Raw genomic sequence first — 7,215 nt, 5'->3', positions numbered from 1 at the left:
TTCTGCCATCTGTCAGCAGGGATTTGTCCAAGATTGTGGGCTAAGAAGGCTTCTGGTCAGTGTAGAGCTCAAGGCAAATTGGGGTGACATGTCTCTGGCCAACGTTTTGGTTTCCACACAAAACAACATGATCTACTTGCCCTTCTTTCCTACACTGATGTTTCTTGTCTGTCAACAGGGATTTGTCCAGAGATTTGTAGTTAAGAAGAATGCTTCTGGGCAACACAGCCAGACAACTGGTCTGCAGAACAGGACTGTCTCTGCCCAAGTTTTGTTTTTCCCCCTGAAAAAAATCTTGTTGAGAGGAAGGAAAACAAACCAGGCTGGGAGGAACCTAAGAGGATGAGGTGGTGCTTTGGGGTGAGGAGGTTATCTACTGAGGTGAACCTGCTTGGTTGAACAAGTCTTGTTAGCGTGACATGACACAGGTGGGGGTTGTGTAAGGACTAGATAATCTCCAAGCAGATCTTTTTGTGGCTACAAGATACTAGTACATCTGTAGTATTCAATACAATTTTCAACTTTCAAAAAATTTTCTTCACTTTATTTGCATCAATCAATAGTTTGTGCTTATAAACCTGCATTTCTCCTCTGGTCTCTCAGTCACTGATGAAAGCTAGTGGATACTAGCTGAAACGTCTGACCGTTTCCAAAATCATATCCAGTTGCTTGAGTAACTGCTTTTTGGCGTATCGTATTACATGTCTAACTTTCATCGAAGTATTCAATACATTTTGCTTGTAAATAGAAAAGTTTAATAAATCAAATCAAATAAAAAAGATACTGTTACAAAAAAAGAAGCTTAATAAAAATGCCTAAAAACATGTCACTAAGGTACTTTTTTTTCAGCAGGGCAAGCCCTTAATATAATAGCCGGCTGGCTAGTTGGGCTGCCCTGGCTGTACAAATTGTCTTTTTACAGCCAAACAAATAAATGAATAAATAAATACTCCAAGGGCAAGAAGAGTCCTTTTTTGCTTGTCTGTTTGTGCTTGTTCTGTAATTTGAAGTACCAGTATACAAAATGCAGTCTGATTACTCTACATCTACATTCTCATGTCAATGCAAAGACCAGTATTGAGAACAATACTGTTAGCCTGTCATTGCTGTGTCCGAAAGTGCCCATTTACTCAGTCTACATGAGAATAAGCACACAAACAAGTGGAGCAGAGCCAGATACTATAGAAACCATGCATCTCTTTATTGTCTCGTCCCTCTGTGAAAGAAGCTTTTGAAATACGGGATCAGCCATTTTCCATCTTTTACATAAAAATGGCCATTTGCTATTGAGCTGATTGGTGCATTGCTATAAAGGACTTGCAGTTAATATTTACAAAGCAGTTTCTCTTGATTGTATTTCATCTGTTATAAAAGTCATTCTAAACTCGTGAAATATTCAATTTTATTCACACTTCACTTCGAAGAACCATATTCTGTCCATTGATACAGGACAAGTGTTTAGAACCTGCAATCACAGAAATGTTTCAAGTTTCTCTTTAAACTTAATAGCAACACCTTCTCTTTTATCAGGCACCTGGAAAACTGCTGAACATTTATTTTTATCGACCTTCGCAAAAAAAAAGACACATTTTACCACATTACATCAACAAAGAACGTCTGTTCATAGGATTTCGCTGCAAATTTGCATGACAACGCACCAAGTGCTGGCATGAACACCCGGAGGACCCCTTGGGGTTTTCCAGAGACCTGTTCCTTTGGGAGGGATGTAGCAAACTTTCCCATAGTCTCCGGCATCTGATTACCGGGTTCGCAACAATGCGGCCATAACTCATCGGAGGGGACCATATGGTGGGGACGGGTTGTGAGCCTGGGAACTGAGCAACCTGTACCCCTGCGGCCATCTGGCCTGCGAGTGGCATTCTGGTGCAGGATTAGCATAGGTGGGGATGGACGTAGTGTGAGAAAAAATCAGCACCAGTTAGCCTAAATACATCGCAGGCGCTACACAAGGCTCCACTTGACTTGGGACTTAATAAATAAAACATGTCAGCAAAGATAGGAGGAAGTTATAAATCACTTGGTGGCTTTATTCGGTGGTTATAGCAACTGACAAGGCTTTATCACACCATATTCACCTCGGGGCGGGACATTAACCCTTAATTCAATTTCTTCTTCCTCTTTTTATTTCTTTTCTCTTTCGTCTTCCTCTGTGTTCAAAAAAGAAGTCAAACCCAGTAGTTTTTAGAAATTATGTGTATTAATTCCCAGTTCCTATACCAAATGTTTCATCTGTACTTGTAATTAGCCCTTGGGCATGAATTTGCAATAAACCGAAAATTATTTTTTCCAAACCCTGTTAAACTTAAAGGTGTCAATGGATAATTATGAGAAAAATCAGCACCAGTTAGCCTAAATACATTGCAGGTGCTACACAGGGCTCCACTTGACTTGGTACTCAATAAATAAAAGATGTCAGAAAAGATATCAGGAGGCATCACAACAATCTGCCAAATGTTTTTTTTTTTTAATCTTCCTCCTTTTCTAAACCCTTCAATGTGAGAAAAAATCAGCATCAATTTATAATTATTTGCCTAAATACACTGGTTACACCAGGCTTCACTTGGGACTCAATAAATTAAAGAAGTCAGCAAAGATAGGAGGAGGCGAAAGTAACAAAGACCTGCCAACTGGTTGCTTTACAAATTGTTCAATTTCTTCTTCCTCTTATTTTTTTCAAAACCCTTAAAGGTGTCATTGGATAATTGTGAGAAGAATCTGCGTCAATCTGCCTAACTACATCACAGGCATGGCCATAGGCTACACCAGGCTCCACTTGGGACTGAATAAATAAAACATGTCTGGGAAGATAAAAGGAAGCAGGGACCTGCCAACTTGATTTTCTAACTGTTTCTCTTCCAAATAATTCAATTTCTTCTTCCTCTTACCCCAGTTTTCAAAAATGGTTTTGAGAAATTTCAGCAATACATACCCTGGGGGTCAGTCATGATTTCATGATTTCATGTCTACAAAACAGTTTGTTTTTTCCTGTCCCCAAACTAAAGGCAGTTATGGATGAAGTGTGAGAAAAGTCATCACCAGTTATCTTGAAGACACCACAGACACACTGGTAGATGTGTTATATATGCTGGATGCTGCTATAGAGATGACCACACTAGACCACGGCTTGGGCCAGACTGATCCCAGGGACACTGGGTCCCTGTCCTTTATTGGTCTTATCCGGGAGTTACATAATCGACACCAGATGTGTCACCACATGTGTACAAGTCCAACCTCCTACAGATGCAATCTTCAAGCAGATGTTAGACAGGAGGATTGTAATGTTGTCTACTGACAATATGTAATATCTAAAGGGGGATGTTGTATTTTTGTGGCTTCCTTAGACCTCTCCAAGCAGAGGTTGTTGGGAAATGATCGTTAGCTTTTTATATATGGCCGGGTTTTTTTTTGTCACTACCCCCACCAACAGTGGCCGGCAACCTTCCCTGGCTAATGGATACTGTCTTGTCACCGATAGGGATCTGCTTGGAGATTATTCCTTTAAGCACAAGGGGGAAGGATTTTTAGTCAATAAATCAGTCATCATCAAGGATGTTATATAAACGCTATCAGAAAAATATTTTCCTTGTTTCTTCCTGATGTTTTTTAATTAAGGGTTCTTCTATTAAGTACCTAATTCACACAACCAACACCTTCTTTCCAGTCTTGCCATAAGCTTCTTGTCACTCCAGTGGCATGAGCCTAAAAACCGACTTTGAGACATCATAAATTTCAGGAAATATGCCTGAGTTCCTACAGGGTTGGGAATGTTCCCTAGCTCGCTTTGATGGTAGTCTTCGCTTGCAGTCTTCTCTATTTTGGTTCTCGGTTAATTGCGTGTTCTTTCCTGAAAACCTAGCTGTCACGCAAACTTGGAATTTTCTAATATTGACAGCTGGGCTTCAACAAGGAAGGTGGGAAAGTTCGCTTACGTTTCAAAAGTTGACAAAAGAGAGCAACTTGCACTGCAAGGCAACTTTAGCCCCATCACGCAATGATTAAGAATTCTAAAAGACATCTGGATGCAAATAAAAATTGTTACTTGACAACAAATTTCATACTCTTAAAAGTTGAATGGAAATCATGGTCTTCAAGTTAAACACAGTAGGACCTAGCTCTGGATGTTGGGGTTTGAAATGAATTAATGTATTAATGGATGAACCTTTAGCCTTATGTAATTAGGTGTGAATGAGGTTTATGAAGAGGATACAAGGAGGTGTGAAAAACTTACAGGTTTCCCTGTCTGGTTAGGAACTAATCACCACGGGAATGTTTGTACCTGCTTGTACTACCAGCCTTTTTTGTTTCCTTGTCACCCATTCTCTAGAACAATCATTGTCATCAAACACTGGGCTTTAGCATTGGTGTGACAGACACCATAGGCCCTGGCAACAGACTGGCTAGCCTCTACCAGGCTTTGGGAGATGGCTGGAAAGAGCTAAGAAATTGTAACATACACCTGGGTGCCCCAAACTGTACTCTCTACCAGTCCAATTCCCCTGGCATGTTATCTCTCTGTTTGGCTATTTTCTACTCTTTCCAGCTGCCTCCCGAAACCTGGTAGAGGCTAGGCCCTGGCAACAGTCTGGCCCCCTGGTTAGCACACTGCACCCATCCCCACACATGAACCTGTGCAGGTTTTTCACACCTCCTGATGTCTGTAGATTAGGTGCCAAGTGGACCTGCCCAGCATGGTAGAGGAGGTAATCTTCAAGCAGATCTTTTGGTGGATGAGGCCAGGCAGCATCCATTTGCCAGGCAGTTTCCATTGCAAGAACATTAAAAGAGGATACCAGTAGTAGCATGGAGCTACAACACAGTAGTAGGATACCAGTACAAAAAGAAAGTCTGATAAAAAAAAAAAACTCTTATAAAACGTGTCAAAAATAAGCATTATGCCTAAACCTCAGCTTCAAAGTGCTTGGGAAGTAGGTCCTATAGCCTAGCAACAGTCTGGCTGCCTGGTTAGTCCATGGACCTGTGCAGGTTTTTCACACCTCCTGATGTCTGTAGATTAGGTGCCAAGTGGACCTGCCCAGCGGGGGAGGTTGGATCCAGGAACATGACCCTGTGTTCCAGGAAGCTTTGTTTACTCTGTCTGCTCGTCCGTCATCACCATGGCGACAGTTGTTTGTTTGTCAGCTGGTTCCTGTGCTGTCCATGAGTGGGGAGATAACAGGGGACCTGTCTGTGACACAGATGGTGGGATGCACTTGTTGCCTGGCAGGAAAGGGCATGTGTCAAGGTAGCCTGGAAGCCAGACAGACACACAGCAGGTTTTAGGCCTACAAGTACAGTTAGCTGGTGTAATTTCCTTGGGGACATAGGACTAAGAGAATGATCATGAGGTGCCAAAAAATACACTTGACCAACACTCCCAAAGCTCTGTGACATAAAAACCACACTGTTGCTAGGGATCAGGCAAGTTTCCTTTGGCCAAAAGTTTGGAGTTAGCCTCTTATAATTAGCAGGCTTAGTACAATTGGGCTTTTGGGGGGCATTTATAATATTTTTATATTTGGGCTGTGCTGCATGTTTTCCTCCGATGCCCAGGAGATTGCCTCTACCAGGCTTCAGGAGGTGGTTAGAAAGAGTAGAAATTGGCCAAATACAGAGAAATAGCATGGCAGGAGAGTTGGGCTGTGAGAGAGTACATTTTGATGCAAACTGTACTCTTTATCTATGTTATCTCTATTTTTGGCCAATTTCTACTCTTTCCAGCCGCCTCCCGAAGCCTGGTAGAGGCTACCCAGGAGGTGCTAGGACTAGGAGAGTGTGGTGTTAGTCCATAATTCACTTCTCACCCAGTTGCGAGGCGGGAAGGCGCGAAAAGTCAGCAGGACAACGACGTTGATGATCCTGTGATGGAACTGTCAGCTACTTGCCAAAGTGATAGATGACTGTCATCCTATTGTCAATGGTGTGTGTTTTTGACAGTTTTGCTGTTGATAGTGATTTGTTAGACCAGGCACTGGGAGGGGAGGGATATCTTAGTTTACTGTAAACCACAGCTGGCCACGGGATTAGTTCTTGGTAGGAGGGCAAGGGGATACACGATGCTGTAGTTGAATGTCCCTGATATTGCAAATATCCATGTGATCGAGCCTGCAAAGGAGTCTGGTGTAGCCTGAGTACCATCCGGATTTTTAATTTTTTCGAGCGTTGCGGAGCAAAAATCCAGATGGTACCCAGGCTATTAAAGTCTGGTGGAGACTAACAAAATTTGAGGATACACAACACAACACATAAACTTAATTTTAGGGATGACATCCACACACCTGTCTTCTGCTCTATCTCCAAGAGGAGAGTACTGAGTAGGGCTAAGGCTTGTTTTACATGCCTTTTTGTGGAGATGTCTTTTAAAGATTTAATTCTAGTCCTGAAAAGATATAATTCTAGTTATGAAAAGATTTAATTCTAGTCATGAAAAGATATAATTCTGGTCATGAAAAGATATGCAACAAAAGTAAGGAATATCGCAATGGATACCTTGGATGTGAATAATATGAATACATCACATGAAAAAAATACATATTTTTCTGTTAGAAGAATCATCTGTCTCTATTTCTGAGAAAGACATCAGACAACCTCACACAACCTTCTGCGGGTCACTGCCTGAGGTTGGGAGAGAAATCTAAGAAGTCTGAAGAACAGGCTGCAACTCAGATGTCTCAGACACAAGAAAAACACTTGTTCCTTTCTCAGGCTGCCAGTCCCATGTTCTACCCAACTGCTAAAGTCAACATTGTGGCCAGGAACCTGCTGGGTACGAAATGAGAAGAGTCTTCCGCATGTGTTTGTGATAAACCTGATCCTCCGGGGACTGGACCTGTGCAGGGCACCTGGTGGCTGTGGGGAGACTGGAGGGAGGGAGGGATGGATGGATGGACGGACGGATGGATGGAGGTAGGGATAGAGGAATGGGTGGATGGAGGGGTGTGTGGGTGGGAGGAGGGATGGAGGGGTGACTGGACCTGTGCAGGGCACCTGGTCCTGGTGGCTCTGGTGTTGGGAGAGGGTGGCAAACTGGAGGGAGGGAGGGAGGGAGGGAGGTGGGATGGGAGGAAGGAGGGATGGATGGGAGGATGGGTGGAGGAAAGGATGGAGGCAGAGAGGGATGGATGGATGGGTGGGTGGGTTGAAGAATAGGTGGATGGAGGGAGGCATGAATGGATTGAGAGGATAGATGAGAGGATG

The sequence above is a fragment of the Branchiostoma belcheri genome, unplaced genomic scaffold, assembly GCF_001625305.1.
Source record: "Branchiostoma belcheri isolate BF01 breed outbred unplaced genomic scaffold, Haploidv18h27 scaffold48, whole genome shotgun sequence".
Taxonomy (NCBI): Eukaryota; Metazoa; Chordata; class Leptocardii; order Amphioxiformes; family Branchiostomatidae; genus Branchiostoma; species Branchiostoma belcheri.
The sequence above is the reverse complement of the archived record's forward strand: the minus strand, read 5'-3'. Positions refer to the sequence as shown.